Here is a 20,731-nt window from a genome sequence, read left to right on the forward strand (position 1 = left end):
ATTATCTTCAACACATGCTACAGTAGCCCAGGAAAAGCCTGGGGAACTTTGCCTTGCTCAGCTATTTTGAATTTGGCTAAAACACACCTTGTCTAAACTGGGCTATAGTACAGGTCACTTAGCATATACTAAGGACATGTTGGTTACCCTAGAGCTCAAGGCAGGACTTAGCTACTATTGCAGCTAGAGGGTTGTGGCTTTGAGCACACTAGCCAGGAAACTGGCAATCTTAAAAGGGTCCTTATGCAGGCCTGTCTGTTAAAAGGCCTAAAAATTTGCAAAACAAGGCAATGTCCCTGCATCCCTCTAACTCCGCATTTCAGCACACATTCTTCTTGTCTGCCTGTCCCAAATCTGCCTCTAACCCTCCAGCTCCCTCTTCTAAATTATCTTTCTCTTCCACTCTTCTGATTCTCACACTTTCCTCTACAAACCCTTTTTTCCATTCTTCTTTCTACTTTTTACAGCATCAAGTTCACACTCCTCCAAAGCCATATGTCATCTCCCTACTTCTCCCACAGCTCTTGCCTCCAATTACTTCCAAAGATACAGGCAAAGCAAATCCAGAGGAAGTAGAAAATGGGCTTCTGGCATCTTGTCTGACTGAGGTCTGAATAACGCATCTGCTTTTGGATAATTTTAAACAATCACTTGTCTGTTACAAACTCCACTTGTCTGAGCACTTTCCACTTAAAGTACATGTTCACAGATAGGTCAGATTCCCTGGGCCCCAAGATCTCAGCTAGCCATAATGCACCGCTGCTAATATCGTTTACAACTCCTACTTTGCCAAAATGTAACCAAACAAGAAAAGAACCAACTGAAATGTAATTCTTCAATGTCTCCAGTTAAAGCAAAGCAAAGCTCTGCCTTCACTAATTTCTTTTCCTAGGTCTTGCACTGAACAAAGAGCTGTATCAGCATCCACTGATCTGGTGTATTACTTCAGGTCTTGATTGCTTGTACACTATTAGGCAAAATCTGCACTGAGACACGAATAAAACATTTGCAGTAGCAGCCTCATCCACTCACAGTCCAAAGTGAACAGTTCCTGCAACCAGTATTCAAAGACAAAACTTCCAAGCACGGTGAGATGTGGTGGCAGAGCTACGTTGGAGCAGGAATTCAAGAAGAGCACAGAGCTGAAGCATAGGGCATGGCTAGCATGCAGGGCAGGCAGGCAAATGGCACAGAGTAGTTCAGGGATCACCAACATGAACAGTAAGAAAGCTCCAGGTAGAGACTCAAGGATCTGCAAAGCAGATGAATAACAAGCAACACTTCAGAAAGCAGCCAGATCCCAAAGCCGCCAACATCAGACAGTCCCTCATGGACTGCAGAAACGAAGTCTCACCAAAACCAACAGGACAGATGGGCTCCTGCTTGATTTCATGGCAAACACCTGCTGGAGTGAGGCCCAGGAACCACTCACATTGATGCAAGGAAAGAAGAGGCTTGCATAGAAGCAAGTGGCAGAACCAACCTGATGAAACAATTACATTTGACTCTGTTAAAGTCACCTTGCTCTAGATGGGAACCTTGAAACATTTCCTTTCCAAAGGGACAATTCATCCAGATCCCACAAGGGGCTGTTTCTCTAACATGCAAAATGGTACTGCTTTGGTAGGACTTGGGGCAGAGGTGGAATAAAGTAAGGCACTGCCACAAGGTGGTGGCAAGGTGGAGCAAGGGGCCCTTTTTTGCCCAAGGCTGTGGGTAGCATCAAGGGTCATGGGGCATAAGAGTGGATACAGGACTGAAGATGCCGGAGGTCAAGGCCAAGCGAGCAGTGTTTTACATTGAGGGAGTGAGATGCAACAGATCTCCTCCACATCTGGCACAACTGGCCGCAACATAAAGAGGTGCTGAAAGGGTCTGATATATACTACTGACTCCAAACCACCAAGGAAACAAAGAGAATGAATGGCAAAGGGTCACCCTGAGGATCAAAGAAGCCTTTCAGCCTCTAGGGAGACACACTTTCCAGGCTTACTCATCTCTCTCCCTAATCCTGGGATGCAGGGGTTTGTCCTCTCCTGCTCTGTGGCCAGAGAAACAGGCATGGAGCAAGGCGCAAACTTATCCTGAAGCACTAGCCATTCACCTGCAGAGCTGTGGCCCTCCAGTTGCCGCTTTAACCACTAAACACACAAGCACTTCTTCAGAAGGCTCTGAAAGTCCTTCCTTCAATGTTACCATGCTTTAGAAAAACAGAAACAGAGAAAGATTTTCCATAGCAGATCAGCACATGTGCAGGTGCCTTTCTCCTCCCCCGGCAACACTAGAGCTTGTCCTGCCTCCAGAATGACCGGGTACAACACAACAGCTCCCCTCAGGGCAAGACCAGCTGCCTGGGACATGCCCCTTCCACAGGGAATGGCTTCCTTTTCAGAGGCCCCTCTGTTCTGTGCTTTTCCCACGTACCATCCCTTCTCAGCCTGACCTAGTTCATCAATTACCTCTTTGTCCACGAAAGAATTCCTGCAGTATCCTCAGCATGCTGGAAACAGCCCCTTGCATTATGCTGCCGAGTGGGAGACGACTTTATTTTCTTTTTATAAATGCGGCTGTTTGTCCCCAGATTAGTGCTGACATGTAGGCTGGGGGAGAAAATGGCCTTTTGAAATGCCAAGATCTATTTGAAGGCTCACTAGGATCTAGAGAAGGAGGGGGAGAGGGTGGGAGAAGGACTTGGAGTGGCAAGATCTGTCTCAGGGGAAAAGCCTGCAGGCAGTGAGAGGGAGGGCAGCAGGGCAAAGCACATCCTCACGTCACCATGGAGGCTTAGAGCATCCAAAGCTGAGCTTTTGCGTGAGCAAGCAAAGTACTAGGGACAGCTGCCTGTATCCTTGGTGCCCTCAGCTATCCCCCGCTGGAATTCAATCCATGCAGGAGGAACGGATTTGGCCGCAGGAGGAGATGCCAAAGCCAGTGCCAAACTGGCTGCCCTGGCCCAGCCATATCAGGCTGCCCCGCTGCTGCAGAAGAGCTGCTCCTTCCCTGTGAGGCTGTCATTTCTTCAGGGAAAACGGAGACGCAAGGGGAAGTCAGGGTGCCACTGGCTTTTGCCACCCTCTGGAGAAACTTCCCACATTCCCAAGGTTTCAGCAGTTACTCACAGTGAGCAAGGAGGTCATCCTATGCATGGTAACTGATATGCACCTCCCAGCTCCTCCTACGTTGCAAAAAGTACCAAGGAAGCAGCTCATGAGTAGCTGGGAGATTTTTGGAAGCTGTGAAGTTTCGTTGTGGGGAAGGGCTGTAACTTGCTCTCTGCCAAACTTAAAAAAAGATAAAATTAACAGTCGCTTTGAAAAGCAGATGTGAGACAGTCTTCCTCTGAGCTTGCCTTGCCTGCACCTGCTAGAAAAATGCCGATGTGCAGCAGGTGAGGGTCCAGCTCCCCTGCGCAGGCTCACCAGGGCTGCCTTTGTGAGATGGCATGCTGCTAGCTTAGCAGGGCTCCAAAAGCTGCCACCACTGGCAGAAAGGCAATAAGCAGCACAGGGCATACACCTTGCAAAAAGAATTGCATGGCCTAACACACCCTTCTGGCCCCACCACCTCCACCGGCCTCAGCCCAGCACAACTGGGGAGACATCAGGGCTGATTTATTGCCTCATTATAGCAATAAAGTGCTCACACATCCAGAATAATCCACCTCCCAGCAGGCTTGATCTCATTCCAGGTGCACAACACAGCAGCTGGCCTGTCTCAGACCCCATTCACAGCTGGAGTCAGCCTGCCCTGGGCATCCAAACCAGACGTGGTCTCTGTTCTGAGGATTCAAATCTCAACTCCTACCTCTCCTAAACAGCAAATTTTCCTTCAAAAAAAATGGAGGAAGGTACTCTTCTTCCCCTCATCTGCCAGAAAGCCATCTCTCTTCCCTTGCCACATTTCCTAGGACTTTTCTTCCTATTTCCAGGAAAGAAAAAAGCTTATATTTCCACATCTGCCAGTAACTGGGAAGCTGGATTGTCCACAGGGATTGTCCTGGAGTGGGAAGCCTAGTGGCTCAGGGGAGCAGTATGCAAAAGCTATCGCTATCTGGTGCTTATTAACATACCATGCAAAAATGCTCTGTGATAGCAACTGTGTCATAAGCAAAACATCTTTGCTAGGAGAGTCTGTAAACTATCATGAAAAAACAGAGATAGGGCTGTGTTGCCAGTAAGGGCTGTGTCAGATACTGTCAAGAATGAATGAGTCCATGGTAGAGGGAAAAGGGGGATGGAAGCAGCAGAAAGGCTGTGTCGCCTGTCCAACCCTTGTGAGTAGATGGCCTCTCCCAGCAGCATGGAGGGTCCCAGCTAGCTGGGACACTTCCCCGCTGGAGCAATGCGTCTTCCCCAGCCCCAGTGCCCACTGGGCCCAAAGCTGCCTGCAAAACACTTGCCCCATACCCATACCCGCCAGGCAGGCTTTCCTGAGGAAGCAGGATCAGTGACAAGGGTCCCTGGCTCCAGGTTATCAGCTTCTGCCAGCAGCCAGCTGCACCCCTCCAACCAGTGTGATGCACACAACATCACTCCACATGCTCTCCAAGCCTCTCCAAAGGAGCCCCTGGAGAGGAAGGCTTTCACTGCATTCAACAGGCAAATGCTGGAGGCATTTTCTCCTTGGCAAGCCTCTTCCTGCAGAGGCAGAGCAGAAGCCAATACCATAGGTGGCCCTTGAAGAGCACACCATTCAAAAGCATTCATTCCATTCATTCTGTCCCTCCACCATGGAATCATTCAGTCCTGGCTGTATCTGACATAGCTCTTGCTGGTAACACAGCCCTGTCTCCGGCTTTGCACATTTGTTTTCAGATCCTATGATCAGCCACACAGCACTAGCAAAAGAAGCAAAGAACTGGAAGGAGCTCAGAGGTCCCCAAAACCCCGAGCTGGGAGCCTTTGGACACTCCAGGGCATTTTGCACTCATTCCTGTTTATTTATTGCAGACCAGGAGATTCGAAAGAGAATTTTTTAAAAAGGTGTCAGCTTGAAAAGGAGTAAAAAGAAAACCTGAACACTTGTGACCGGAGGGGGAAGAGACCTTGGAATAGGGAAAAGGAACAGAGCAGTAATCATTCCAAGTCTGATACTGTCAGAAGTCATTCCACTGGCATTGTAGCCTACACCCAAGCTTGCTGGATCACCATCCCACTAGGTCCTGCGAGCAGCCTGACAGTTTGGGCGGGGGGCAAATGTATAATCCACTGATCGCAGATTAATTACCTGTCATTAATAAATCAATAAATCACTTCAATCCTGATGTGATTTCAATCACTCAGTTTTTCTCAAGCAGTACACATATGTATATGTTATATGGTATATGTATATGTTATATGGTGTGTGCACATCTCAATCTGCAGGTTTCTCTATCCTTCAGTATCTGCTTGCTGAGGTCAACTCAGTTAATGCAGACAGAGGTGAATACTTTGAGTTTCATAAGTGAAAATCCCAAGTAAATTCAGATACAATGACCACATTAGATAAGATTATCTATCTAAGCCAGATAAACAAATTCTTCACTAGAATTATTCTACATTTATGTCCATACATGAACAAATAAGGACTTTCTTGCATTCTGGCTTTTTGTAATAGACACTAGCAAATCTTGCAGCATAATGAAAATGTAGTAAGTCAAGCAAAATTAAAATCATTTTCTGACCAGAACCATGTTGCTGATGCTAAAAATATGTTAAATATATATGTTATTCAAATTAATTTGAATTCCTGACCCACAAAAAAAAAAAAAAAAAAAAAAGAAAGAAAAATAAATATTATTATCCCATGGAACCTGTTAGAAGGCCCAAGGAGGAGGCTGAAGACAGACCACAACTATTGCTGCCAATAAAAGGATGATTATTTCCCCCAGATAAAGTTGTGATAGTCATGAGGATGAGGAACGTCAGGAAAAGCCCTACAACCAATAGCTCCTAGGATCACAGGGACTGGCTGACTTTCCACTGATGCCAACATTGCACAAGCTAGCAAATAGCTTTTTGTAGACATGCTCAAATTACATGAAAACATCTAATCTTGACTTTTTTCTTCAGGGTAACCCCAGTATATTCGATCTTCCCAATCATAAAGACATTTTCTGTTGTTAAAAAAAGCAAAAAAAAAAAAAAAAAAAAAAAAAAAAAACAGAATCAGGCTCTCCACAGCAGGGACAATGGGTTACTTGTATTTCATTAGAGCATTAACATGTTTTTTATAAAATGAAATAAATAAAACACAAATAAAGAAAACAAGACTTAAAACCTCAGGGTGAATTACCAGCAGGAAAAATCATTTTCACTTTGCACATTCGAGTGCTGATTATGCTGCTGTCAACAGGGACATCCACAAGCTGCAGGCCTAGCTGAAATCCTCCCTTCCCTGGATAGCACCAAGCTAACAGGACAGGATCACAACTTAGCCTAAATTTCCCAGTTGTTGTCATAGCTTTGACGTCACAGCTCTGATTCAAACCTAATCCTTGTCAGATAAGAAAAAAACTTTAGGGAAGACCTAATATCCGGGGAATCTTTTTCCCAATAAGATTTAAACACAAAGGTAATTCACGAGACAACTGACCATTCAAGTGTCCTTTTGTCCAGGGGAAAACGCCTTGTAGTAAGCAAAGGCAGATAAGATTCAGCAAATGGGAATTTAAACGGTACCGGAAGAGGGCAGGTTTCTTGGCATAGGCAAGTATAGGTCTTTGTTATTGCTGGCCACTATGGTATATAAACCATAGAATCATAGAATCAGTAGGGTTGGAAGGGACCTCTGGAGATCATCTAGTCCAACCTCCCTGCTCAGCAGGGTCACCTAGAGCATGTTAGACAGGGTTGCATCCTGGTGGGCCTTGAATATCTCCAGAGAAGGAGACTCCACAACTTCTCTGGGCAACCTGCTCCAGTGCTCCGTCACTCTCACAGTGAAGAAATTCCCGCTCATGTTCAGGCGGAACTTTCTGTGGTTCAATTTCTGCCCATTGCCTCTTGTCCTGTCACACGGGACAAAAAAAATCCATTTCAAAATCTGAAATACTTAAAATACTCTGTGCACATCAAGCTGAGGGAGGATTCAAATGTTAGAAAACATGACCTGGATACAATATTAATTCCACATGACTTTAAATCAAGATATGTTATTCAGAAATGAAACATAACTGAAAAGTACAGGATTTCCAGGTGAAGGTCTATGACTGATACTACCTATAAGGGTGAGTCAAGCTTGAGACAAGCTCTTCTGGTCTTAAAAAGCAGTATTTCTCTACCTTTTAGGGAGGAGACTAATCTCTTGCAACTCTAAGTTCTAGCAAACTAAATTTCTGAAGACAAATCAACCACTTAGGTTCCCTCCATCACCAGTGGAGAGAAGCTGGGTGCTCCAGTGACCAACTTGACACCACAACATAGTGTCTAAAGAGGGATGAGGATGGTGCTGTTCCGCCTCCTCATCCAAGCAACCAAGACCTTCAACTTGCTCATATCTACACCTCTGTGAAGTGAATCCAATTTTAAACGGTTAGGATCTTCCTTTGCTTTTACAAAAGTGATAAAGATACATCAGGCTGGAATGCGTAAAGATACTTAGGCAACTATGGCACAGTCTGGCCTCTAGCAGGGTTAAGGTGAGTCAGGCACCTAAATATTTCAAGAAGGACTTGGCTGCTTTACCCCAGTTTTAGGAAAGTTCTACCAAATTACCTCAGAAGCTCCCTATCTGCAGTCTGGTAGCATTTCCCATGCACAGAAAGCATCAAGCACTTCCTATCCTGCAGCAAATTAGTGTTTATTTCAAAGAAAGAGAAACAAGACAAGAACATATGAAAATAAACTCTCCAGGACAGGCAGCAGCAAAGTCTTTGAATGAGCTCACCTTGCAAAATGGATGATGATCTACAAGGCAGGCAGGTTTCTTTGAAATGGAAAGGTACAGAAGAGAGAAGAAAAACAATAAAAAAAGAGTCATAACTCAGCAGTCACAAGACTAATCTCACACAATTACCCGTCTATCTCTGCTCTTTTGGCTATATTATTCATACATTTTAATGATTTTTTTTTAATTCTGGAGACTTACTGTACAAGACCTTTAATTGACATCATGAGGCACTTATTTCACTAACATACTTAAAACCTATTTTCCCCTGATAGTTAATTGATGCTACTCAAATGAAAAAGCAAAGCAGGGCATGTGGGTGTTTGAAAGGAAGCATAGCATGTGGGAACTGTCAAGCATTTAAGCTAGCTAGAACATCCTCAGCCCTCACCGTGTCCATCAAGAAAAATGTATTAATAGAAGAAAAGATACTGTCATCTTACTGCTGAAATGTTTTAGAGGCATCCACTTTCAGACACTGCTGAGAGCAATTACAGTAACTTGCTTCTTGTTACAGTTCAACAATCAGGGCTGGAGTTTGTGGAAGGACCTGGAAGGCAGATGGGTGCTGTATGCATGGAGGGCTAAGCTCCTTGCAAATCCTAATGTGCTCCACAGCAGGTGAAAGTCTGGCCCTTTCTCTTTGGGGTTTCCATAAGCAAATCTCAACTACTCAGTATGGTTGCTAGAAGCCAAGAGACTATTTTTAACTCAAGGAATGTTACTAACACAGATGGCCAAAGCCGTAAGTTGGAACAAAGACTTAGGCTGTCCTTCAGCACTACCGGTGGTCCACCATAAGTTGGATGAGCCTCTGTATTCTCCCATGCCAAAAGACAATAAGGACACTTTTCTGGTTTTGCACAGCACTCTGAAACCTAAAGAAAATCCTGCTTAAAAGATTCAGTATTGTTAAACCCATTCCTTGTCAGGAAGGACATAATTTCATAAACGCATTTCTGCCCCACAGCTCCTTTTCTACATATCATTTGCTCTTCCTAAGCATTTTTCCTGCCATCTGTGAGAAAACACCTGGCTGGAAATGGCCATGTGTTGTGCTGTGGGGCACACTGTCAGCTCATGATAGCAGTAATATTTGCATTAACAGTCCTGTATGCTTTCAGTAAACTGCTAGAGTGGTATGTGCTCTTTGACAACTGTTTCTGAGCAATGCAAAAGCTCCTTCCAAATTTCACACAAGAGCTTTAACGATATTTGTTGAGTAGTTTTCCTTCTAAACCTGGTCATCTCCTTTTCAAACCATTGGACACCACTCTGCTTCTGCCAACTAATGCATTAAACACCTACTAGAAACACTGAATGATAACACCACCAAATCCCCCGAAAGCACCTCATTTTTAGAATGTTTATAGGATATTAACTAGGCTTTGCATCCTGGGAGCCATGTGGGAGAAACACGCTACTATAAGTGGAAAATCACCATTAGCAAATGGTACAAAGTCACCACAATACCTAAGGCACCATCTAGGAGAGAAGCAAGTGGATTTAAGACCCTCTCTCCAACCATTTTTCCATCCCTCACCAACAGGGAGACAGGCTGGGGGAAGCGAATAACTATGGTGAATCCACCTCCTGTTGACTGTTGTATCTACAGACACCCAATGAGTAATAGAAGAGGCTTGTTGCTGTCCAGTAGGTCCTTTGGCATCCCCCAACACAGCAGTACTGGCTACTGTCAGAGATAGGGAAGAACTGGATGGACCACTAAACTCCGCTCTTCTAAGGCAAAGGAAAATGTTCCTTCCTTCTAGGAAAACATTGACCATAATAAACTGAATTAAACATTTCAGGGTCTTTGAAATCTGCAGATAGGCAGGCAACCCAGTTCTGTTCACATTCCTCTTGACACAGAAAAATCCTACAAGATGCGGCAGAGCCCAGTAAGATAGCAGTTGACTCAGGACACCTGGGTTCCAGGTCTTGCCTGCAACTCCTTTGGCAAGCTCTTCACCTTTGCATGCCTCTGCCTCCTCTTTATCTTTCTTGGCTGCTCTTCTCACTGCAACTTTAGTCCAAAGCAAAAAGGCCATACCTCTGAAGCCAGCAAAGGCTGAGTTGAGTTTTGGGGCCTGCCCCATGCTCAGGAAGAACAGGCAGCCTCCAGAAAACTCCATCAGAGTCTGGATCAGGTTCAAGTCAGCACAGCCTGCCTTCAGAGCCCTTCCAGAGCTTCACCCTCTCCCAATGAATGTAAAAGCAGTCTGAGGCCAGGGTCCTGCACTGTATCCAGTGCCTGACAAAATGGCTCTTTGCTGACAGTAGTCTAAAACCACGTTTGCATCAAGCCAGCAGAGAAGGGCTGGAAAAAACAGCATTGCAGGATATGTTTTGCTGAGCAATCTAGCTGCTGACCTGTTTCTGTATGAAAACCACTCTCTGCAGTGTATTGGAGCTGATACAGTGTTTGGAGAGTCTCTGGCACTGCTCAGGGTATCTGTGGCTGTGGCTGCCACTCCAAGGCTGAACTTGGGGCTTCTGCATGCCCCATCTCTGACTCCAAATGGCCTTTTGGCTCCATGTCCACTTATAACTTATTAATTCCCACTGCCTCCAGGACATGACAAAGCAGGATGGAAGGTGGTACATTCTCCAAGGATCTCAGGAGCAAAGCTCCTCTTCTTTCCAACTATTCTCCACAGCAGGATCAGTTTAAAAGAGAGCAAATCAAGCCCTGGCTCATGAAGTATGAAAAGCACTCTTTGCTGTTGCAAGCCTCAGCCCAAACCTGCCTCAATAGCCAAAGGAATATGGCAACAGCTGAGGATGGATACACAAGCCAGTCATGCTTTTAGGAGATTCAAACAGTCCACCACTCCCAGAAGGTCTGCAAAAGTGGGTCTATATACAGGGCTGTTCCGTCCTTGTAGGTTGCTCCCAGCAGATCCACATGCAGAATCCATGCCTGATTCTTGCTCAGGTAAAGGAAAGGGCTGATATGTCTCCATAAAAGGATCCCAATCCCCCACTGTCAGCCACAAGACACCATTAACAACTATTCCACAAGAGATGATGGCAGCAATTCCCAACGATGCAGCGAAGCCCAGACAGATCCCATAGAGAGGACTGAATATTTCAGTTGGCCTGCTCATCACCTCTGAATACTTAGTAAGTGGTTTTACACTCAGTTTATATGGGGCCAGACCTAATGTCAGGCTGGTCACCACCTTGGGTGTCCCTGGTCTCTAGCGCCATTCCAGTACTGTGCAGGAGTGGGACGAGTTAGCTCAGCTCACTGATCCAGCTGGGTTTTCTTCCTAGTGAGAAACCACAGTGCCACTTGCAATTACAGTGCTGACAAGAAAGGATCAGCCAGGCAGCCACAGATAGCCCCCAACACTAGCTGCTGGTTTAAGCCAACGCAGAACTTCCCAATTTCTGTTACTTCTGTGCAAAACATACAAAACAAAGAAGTTCACTCTTGGTTGATGCCAGATCAGATCTAGATGATGCCACACTCCAAAGGAAACATGTGTTACCCCTTTCCACTAGACTGAGACCTACTACAACCTGCCAACAACCCGCTGACCTGGGCAATGCACCTTCTCACACCAGAGTCCAGTCTCAGTCCTGGTTCAGCAGCCAGCCACCTCTCCACCATCTGCATTTCCCATTCATGACTCAAAGAAAAGCAAATTCTCCCATTTCAAGCTCAAGGTTACTGACAAAGTACTATTGTCAGAAGGCATTCAGCATAGGCTCATCTCCAACAGCACCAAACAGCAGCAGAAGACACTGCTCATTTTCCTCTTCATTTACATGGGATATAAATTAGAACCTAACCAAGCTCTTTCTAACTGCTCCCAAGCCATGCCTTTGACAAGAGTCTAAGACACAGAGACTGTACTCTCAGGTTCACTCTGTAAATGAATGCATAAGAGAGAATTGCACTGGCTGTCCTGAAACGGAGAATGATTATACTGCATTTGAAGTAAGCCACGGTCCACTTGGAATTCTGTACATTAGGGCTATCAGGAGATTTAAAGCTATCAACAGAAGACAGAGAACTATATGTGTCCAGCTAATTCTTTAGAGGTTTGACCATTATTCCAAAAAAAAACAGAGAGGGAAGACATAGCTCTGCCTTGTAGAGCATCTGCAGATTAGAGTGCAGCCACCAGCTTATGCATAGCCCCACAGGAGAGGAAGGGAGAGCTGCGGTCTCCCCTCCAAGCATCAGAGCTATGGGGAGAGTCTCCTTCCAGCTCCTGGCACCCAAAGGAACATGGGGAATATGGGATGCATCCTACATCCTGCTGGCAGTGCTGAGAACACTGCAGAAGTGGCACCCTAGGAGAGATGTCCTGGAGGTGGGACCAGTTATCTCTGGAAGGGCTCTCTTAAAGCCACCTGGGTGACCAGCTTGGATCAGACACCTAACCTTTAGAGGGTTAAACCTGATGAGAGGTTACTCTAGACCCTAAATACTCTTGAGAATCTGGGCCTCACTCTTCTCTTTTACTTACAGCAACTATTCGGAAGAAGAGGAACAGCAGTTGAGAGACAGAGTCTTGGAGGAATGATTCGAAATTTAAAATGAAGTAAAAATAGCCTTTAATTTAAGGGCTACTTCAGTTCATTGCTGAACACAATGCATTGGCTGAGGTAGCACAGTCTACTGTTACTGCTCACTGCCTTTGCTCTTGCCATATGCAAGAGCATCAGAGTGTAAGGAAAGCTACACAGAAGTGGTGATGTTTCTAACCCAGTCAGGGGCTCATATCTCATATCGATGTTGATGAACAACCCACTGGACTCTGTCATTAAAATATACATATATATATATTCTAAACAGCTGAAGAGTTTCTCTTGAGCTGAGAGTCCCTTCCTTGCCCAATTGTTATGGCTTCCCCCTTGCCCTGATGCCCTTCCTCATTCAGCCATGCTCAGGCCACTGCCGAGTTTTCCAAGTTCTGCAAGATCTAAGACAAAAAAAACAAAGCATCATCTTTTGTGTTAATCAGAAACCATTCCTCCTCTTTTTCTCCTCTAGAAGAGACTAAAAGTGACCACTTTTCCCCTCTCCACATTTGCAGGTCGAAGTTAAGGGAAGAGGATGGGCTAAAAAGATGATGAAAGGATGCAGAAAACCTGCCTACAGACTCCCCCACCCATGAAAGGAAGTGAGCAGCTGAGAGGAGCAGCAGTGGAGGGCACACTAGCATGCAGCACAGTAGCTGACTGGATTTTAAAACATGCGTAATTCCACAGTGCCTTGAAGAATTTGATTCATGCTTCCTCATTTTGCCTCTGTTGCATGACACATTTGCCTACCCAAGGGAACAGCTGCAGTTTAACTTTGATTAACTCTTGATCCACCACAACAGGAAGGAAAGGCCTTCCCATGGCTGAGGCATGCCAAAATATCCATATTCCTCAGCCTTGACAGCTAGATTCCCTCTGGGGTGAAGATGCGGTCACTCAGAATAGGGATTTTACATGCCCCAGTTGCCATCTGGATGTGTTTTTCTCCCTCCACCAGTAAAGGGAGGCTTTGGGGCACCAGTAAGCTAATTCAGAGCCTAAAACATGGCAGTGGGTATGTTCTTCATAACCTTTCTATACCTCAGTTCCCAGCCTGCACAACAGGAAGAAGAGCTCAGGTCCTCACATGGCCAAATTCAATCCAACACCTTTGCAGCCAGACTGCCTGGGACCAAGCCACTCCTGTGCTGAGCAAGGCAGAGAAACAGGAAGACAGTCGGTACCAGGTCCCCAAGCAGGAGGCATCACAGCAGCAAAGCTGAGTCCAGCAGCGGACAGCGACACATTGCTAAATCTGCCATGGGACCTTGCTTGTCATCCCAGGAGAAATTCTGCCTCATATAAGCTTAAGTAACCACCAGCAAATCACAGAATGGCAAGGTTGGAAGGGACCTCTGGGGATCATCTAGTCCAACCCTCAGCAGAGCCCCATAGGGGGCTGAACCCATGACCTTGGCATTAGCAGCACCATGCTCTAACAAACTGGGCTAAACCTGCCCTGACAATGTTCCCCCTCGCACATTTTCCCCTTTCCAGCTCAAGCAGGACTCTAGAAAATATCCAGCAAATAAAGCTAAAATCAAGCAGGAGCATTTTAGACATTATTTTTCCCAATACTGGGAAGTTAATCATGGTGGTCCATTGATTCCTGCTGGGTCATTCCCAAAGCTGGAACTATGGTAGTCAGCAGCTAAATGATTGATCTTTCCAGGCAGCTTAAAATAAATCCACAAGGACAAAGAATTTGGGGCAAATGTTCTCAGCCCATAGATAAAGGGGAGAAAAACCCTCTTCTTCTTCTTAGCCTCCTTCCTGCAAAATTATTTCAACAGATTTTGCAGAGACTGCTGTGCTTTGAATGTTTCTCAGTGCTAGAAAAACACATTTTTCATTATTTCATTATGCAGCCTGCACACAGACACAACCCTTCTGTTTTCACACTAGACAGACAAGGCTGGAGGTAAGGAATTCTCTTAGATTATCAGGATTCAGGAAGGTTCATTCCAACAAGCCCGTATTTCAGACTTTGACACCCAAAACTTCCCAGTGAATCCTCAACATGACAGCCAACTGCACACCTACAATATTTTCATTGAGATGAGAGCAAGGAAAACAAGGCAGTCTCAAGACTGTGTTAAAATGAAAAAAATACGACCAAGACTCCAGGGCTCAGCTCTGGCCAACATTGAATTGCAAATTGAGATGTAGTAATTCATACATTTCCTTTTCCTGTAACAGGAAACCATCTTCAGTACAAAAAGCCACTCAAGCAACAGCTAGTGAGTGTGGGAGGCCAGGGATGGAGCACCAAGTGGTCAGTGGCCTTTTTTCCTATCTATGTGCAGGGGATAAAACTACAGTAATCTACCTGCCACTGGCTATATGATATATGTAGGTAATAAATACTCTAAAATTCTGCAGTTTGAGAGGGCAGCCACAGCCATCTCAGCACCCCTGGCAAGTGCTCTCCCAGAGGTTTGGTGTCTCCCTCTCTGCAGTACTTTTACTACCTCACTGCTCCATCTCAGACCTCATCCAGGACCCCTATGGTCAGGGTAGGATATGCAGGAGGTGACCCCAGCTCTGACAGCCTCCAGGATGAGTTGTGCAAGACAAAGGAATGAGAGAGTCTTTCCCTGCCAGATGCTGAACTGGAATATTGAGTGAAGGACGACGAGTTCAAATGCTGCTATGTCAGGATGGGCTTTTACTTCGTTTGGCCAGAAGCTTCTAAGCATCTCTCCTGAAGTCCACCACGCTCATAGCCAACTTTGGGAAGACAGCATCCACCTGATGGTCCTCACTTGGGGTCCTCACCCCTGCAGCATCTTCACTTCCTGCTGCCTACTCTGAGTACTGCTAAGGCGCAGCACAGGACATGGGCAGTTCCCCCTCCACCTTGCCATCTCTGAGGCTGGATCCAAACCACTCCTGCCAAGGAATAAAGACAAACCCACTTCCCGAAAGCTCCCTTCCAGAGCCAAACAGTCCTCCTGAAGGACAACACAGACAGAAGGACAGTTGGAGCGTGGCACCAGCACAGGGGTCACTGCTTTCTATTAGCAGTATTTGGGCAGACGCCGAGGGCTGAAGCCAGGCACCGTGAGCAAATCCAACTCTCAGCTTTCACAGTGCTGCTGTTGGGGGTGAAAGGTAGCAGGAGACACCGCTGTCAGTGGAAATCTTCTGAGCTTGGTTTGTCTCAAGCAGCCAGGACTGCCCTGCTGTAACATACCATTCTCTTCCCTCTCTCCAATCCTAGATGTTTCCTCTGGCTGCAACCTATCTTATCTCATCACTGCTGAGTTATTAGGAGCCTTATGACTTATGAGAAGTTTAAACTTTCCAACAGCTGGCTGACAACCTACTCACTTCTCCTGCACACCTTAAAAAGGCAGGCTATCCCTGCTAGGGAAATAAATCAATCATTTACCCTGATTAAATCACTCTTTCGCGTAAAGCTATATAAACAAGCAGTATTTGCACTACGGCACATGTTATAAGAAGTTTCTCAAGGCAACCAAGCTATTTCCAGGAGCGTGACACACAATGTCACAGCCAGCTAATGCCAGGAGCACTGAATGCAATAAAGTCTCCTTGCAGGGAACAAGAAATCACTCAGCAGCTGCCAAAGGGCCAAGTAAACTCAAGAAAATAAACAAGTTTGCACTTGAGATGGACATTTCTTGGCAATGTACCATGGCAGATTGAACTTCCACGTAATCCCAGCTCTGGACAGATGTTAGCTCATAAATCTCTCCAGTTTACTGTGACAAAGCAGGAAGACTTCACATTATTGCCTAACAGATGCAAAAGCTAAGCCTAAAACATAAGAAAAGCAGGTTAAGTAAGTTGCCCAAGGCCACGTAACAAGTCAGTGTCAAGGCAGGATGCCAAGTCCTGAGCTGCAATGGGTGAAAAGGGCAACTTTCACACTCCTGGGCTTACCAGTCCCCAACAGAAAAAGCTCTGCTCATTTTCCTTCTGGTTTTCCACTTGCTGTGACAGCAGATCAGCAGAGAACAACCATTCCTGGGGGGAGATCCATGTGGCAGCCCTTTTCTCTTAGCCAGCTGCATAAGAACAGCTAGGTCAAGTCAGATGAAATTATACCTAGTGGATGTGCTGGAGCTACATCTTTGACTGTGAATGTCTAGGAAACAGCAGAGGATCACAGGAAGTTTGGACCTCTCAAGAGCATCTTTCCAAACACTGGTGATTTTGCACTTGGGAACTTACTGAGTCAGAGATGATGATTTGTATTTAACAGCTCTTGATGCATTTTTTTCTTACATGAGTCTATCCAATTAACCTTTGAAACTACATCAATTTTTAGCACCCACAACATGCTTTGGCTGGGAGTCGAACAGCTCAGTAACATAGTCTACTGCACTGGGTGGGCAAGAATCTGATTTACAGAGACTGAGACCCAGTCCAAACTGTCAGCTCTGTCAGTGCAGCCCGCCACGACACATTGCTCTTCGCATCTCCCTAACTTTGCTACCTCCTCCTTTGATTCACCTTTGCAGCACACAGCTTCCAGCAGACCAGCTGTTTGTGGAGGAAATGCTTGACAGAGCCAAATTCACAAACTCATGACTGCAGCGGGTTCATGCACCATGAGGGAGAACACAGCTGACCTTCTGATCCTGTGCCTAACCCATACCCTGGACTGACCCACTTTTATAGCACGCACCATGGTGCTACTGGTGATGTTTGCTCTTTTCCTAATTTGACAATTAGGAGTGAGGGCAACATCTCTCCCCTTAGCAAAGAGGAGCACTGGAAGCCATCAACTAGTTAAGGAGAAGAAGGCTAATTAAAATACTGTTCATAAAGTATATTTCTCTAGGACATCAAGGCCCATTCTCACCCCACTGTAACTTTCGTTGGCTCTGAAGACCTTACAGCAGTGAGGAACTTGGTTGACTTTGATGAACTTACAGCAGTGAAGAATTTGACCTGAGTGCATGTATTAATTTTTTCTAAACCAACCACTCATCGTACTGAAGTGAGACAGATTAGAATTACAATTGCCATTAATATTGGCAGTGACAAAACAGAGAGAAAATAGCACCAACTGATGGCTCATGAAACGGCACTGACACTTCACACTCACTGTCAAGAGACTTAAACCTCTAGCCTTAAGTGCTCACATGAACGATCAGACAGAGCACGAGCCAAAGCATTTGCCATCAGTGCTCAGAGTTGAAAGTTGCCTCGGAAACTGTACTGCCACTCAAAACCCCATGGACTTACTATGAAGCAAGGCAAGCTGCTTTGTATAAAGTTTGCACTGCAAAATTTGGTATTGGAGGAGAACAGGGATTATGCAAGACTTAATATTAACAGTAGGAATGACCCTGAAATGTTTTCTTTAAAGACCTAGCAGCCCTGATGTTTTAAACTGTGGCTAAACAAAGACCCCAGACTTCCAACCTCCAGAGAAAATATAAAGAAGAAAAAAAATACCCCACTCTGCACTCATTTCAGTGCCCATAAGGTAGAAAAGCAGCAGCTTTCTACACACAGCAAGAAATAGGGAGGCAGCAGAAAGGTCCTGAATTTTCCTTTTACACTTGTTTCACGAGCCCTTCCCCATTTACGCATCATGCTTTCCAGATAACTCCCACACTTCTCCCCAGATGTGGGTGCATTTAGGTCACTTTAACAGACACTGAACCTGCTCCAGAAAGCTTTGCCAACTGTCTTTGAAAAGTGTTTTGACTGTGAGAAGTCCTCCAATTTCAACCCATGAGTTTACATATTGTTTTGGTATCCTCTGAAACAGCAAGAACTAGAGAAAGCATCAAACCATCATCACAGAGTTAGTAATTTAAAGCGAAGGTAATAACAGTGTATAAACAGCAAGCATCAGCAATGGGGACAGTTGATGGATTTACCAGATGAGGACATTTCCTGGTGAACCTCCAGGGCAAGGACACTGGAAATGCAGCTGCATCTTGCCATAAACAAACACTGTGTCTGGTGAGAGCAGCGACTTCCCTATGAGAGTGCTGCCTCTCAGCAGAGGAGCCAGAATAAGATTTGATGGGAAGAGAAGAGGCAAATACTCTGAGGGACTTTGACGAACTGACATCTAAGCTTTCCAGGCTGGAGCATCCTTCAGTCTCACTACTGGGGTCCCAACTTTGCTTTATATTCCTTTTCTTTCGCAGGACAGGGACAGTATAACTCTTCTATGCTTACAGCTTAAGTCCATAAACATCTACATGCAGGTAGCTCTGCTTTGAACACCTTGAGCTCCCACTGACATCTGTTTAGCCCCTAGGAGATTTGTGCCACGCTGTGACTGACCTTGCACAATAATTGTAATCCTTTCGGTACCTGGTGCTGGCTTTTTTACCATTTGTTTTCCCCATATCCTTATCTACACTCTGCATGTAGGCTTTTTCGTAGTCTCCAACTCAGTTTCCCTATTGTTTTAGTGTTTTTTTTTCATTTTTTTATAGAAGAAAAAAACAATCAAAATGCATTTAGTAGAGAAGCTGAAGGCAGGACCGTCCAGTCCACGAGCACGCCCTCTTCCTTGGTGTTGTTCCTATACTGGAACTGCTGACTCTGGGGGGACCTTGCAGATACTGGGCCATGAATGTGAGACTTTCCTGCCTGAGCCTCTTTGAGCTGTTCCTTCTAGCTGCAGGAAGGGCCTTGCTCCTCCACAGCTGCTCTGCAGCAGATTCACATCTCCAACTCAGGCACACCAGGAAAGTATGGGGAAGAGGGTCCTCTTTGGCAAAGCACACCATTTGAGCGGCATGCGCACAACACAAGCAAGCAAGGTTAGAGGCAAATTACTTGCTCAGACATAGGAAGGGGTAAGAAAGAGGAACAGTCTGGTAGTCTCACACACAAGCACAAACTCTACTTTCTTTCCTCCTTGATATCTACTCTTTTCTTGTATTCTTCCAAAGAACCCAGAGTCCTTCTCCAAAGTAAGACCACAAACAGTATACGAGACATTGGTCTCCATGGACCACAGAGAGGTCTTGGGGGTAGCCTCTAGGAAACGCATCTCCAGCTCAGCTCAAGACCCTCCCAGGCCCTGGGGAGCTACTCTGTCCTCCCAAGTTGTCCCTCCTCTCATTGTAAGGCAGGCTCTTGGGACTAAAAACCCCTTTGCAGAATCAGCTCAGCCTCCTTCTCATGAGCCCATTAGCCAGCATGTTTCAATTAACAAAAATTGCATCCCCCTGCAGCTTCCTCAATCCCACAGTCTTGAAGGGCTTGATGAACATTAACTCAGGTGGCAGGGCCCCCTTGCCCAAGGTACACGGATACACCGGGGCTCCTCTGCATCACATGGCTGCCAGAGCAGACCTAGAGTGGGGGCTAGGGGAGCACAGAGGCCCTGGCATCCCACCCCATCCCTGCTCCACTCTTCTAAACTTCCATCGGAAATGGGAAAGCACTGACGGCTCAGTTGCCAGCCCCCGGGGAGCAGGGTGGCCACGGGCAGAGGTGTCCCATGCCCTCTGAGATGCTGCCTGCCTGCTGCCTCCAGTGCAACGGGGTTCCCTGGCAGCGGGCACCCGCGGCGAAAGCCGCGGAGCACAGAGGGGCGCGGAGCGACGCAGTGGCGCTGCCCTTGCCCCGGGGCTGGGGAGCGGGGGCTCAGCTCGGCGCCCCTCGCCTGCAGCACGGACTCACCTTGCTTCGGCTGGGCCCCGCCGGGCTGCCTCGCAGCGGCCTCCGCGCCCGGCTCCTGGCGGACCTGCTGCGCTCGGCACGGCACGGCACGGCACGGCACGGCACAGCCCGCCCCCAGCGCCGCTGCGCCACCCCCTGCGCACCGCGCCCAGCCTGTGCCCCGGTGCCGCTCCGCCAGGGCCGCGCATCCCGGCCGCCGCGCAGGCGGCATCTTCCCCGCCCCGCCGCCTCTCGGCCAGGCCTGCGCTCCAGAGTGCCCGGAGCAGGGCCCCTGCCTCCAAAGGCAGTCAGCCGCCTTCCCAGCACCCGGCAGGCAGCACAACCTCCACTGGCTGCCTCCGCTAGCAGCTGCCCCAAAATGATTGTCCCCCAAGCCCGCCTCGCTTTGTTTGTGAAGCATAAAGAAGGCGACCCCCAACTATCTCCCCTCCCCTGCCCTTTCCCCCTTCTGTGTCAGTCCCATAGTCTCATAGTGGAGACTGAAGTTTGCTGAGGAAGGTAGAAAAACTGAAAAGGTCCTTCTTCCCAGGTGGCATCCCGGAGACACAGGAGCATATTCAGGGAGGAAAACTGCGTACCGTTCGTGGCAATTGTAGAGGGTGGTTGAATAGCACCTGCCATCACAGGCTCCAGGTCTCCATGAACACACAAGACATGACTAGAGTGACCCTAGGCACTCATGGAACAGAAA

At 46.7% G+C, this 20,731-nt stretch overlaps 1 protein-coding gene across 1 annotated transcript in view; it reads right to left on the bottom strand.

Annotated features, from left to right (window-relative positions):
- LOC134148697 (dual specificity testis-specific protein kinase 2-like) overlaps positions 1-20,103 on the bottom strand; it is a 37,614-nt gene extending 17,511 nt beyond the window's left edge. Inside the window, exon 1 of the mRNA XM_062591111.1 lies at positions 20,041-20,103. The gene's annotated coding sequence lies outside the window, so the exon portion shown is untranslated. The remainder of the gene's footprint in view (positions 1-20,040) is intronic.
- Between the last annotated feature and the right edge of the window lie 628 nt (positions 20,104-20,731).

The sequence above is a fragment of the Rhea pennata genome, chromosome 18, assembly GCF_028389875.1.
Source record: "Rhea pennata isolate bPtePen1 chromosome 18, bPtePen1.pri, whole genome shotgun sequence".
Classification (NCBI taxonomy): Eukaryota; Metazoa; Chordata; class Aves; order Rheiformes; family Rheidae; genus Rhea; species Rhea pennata.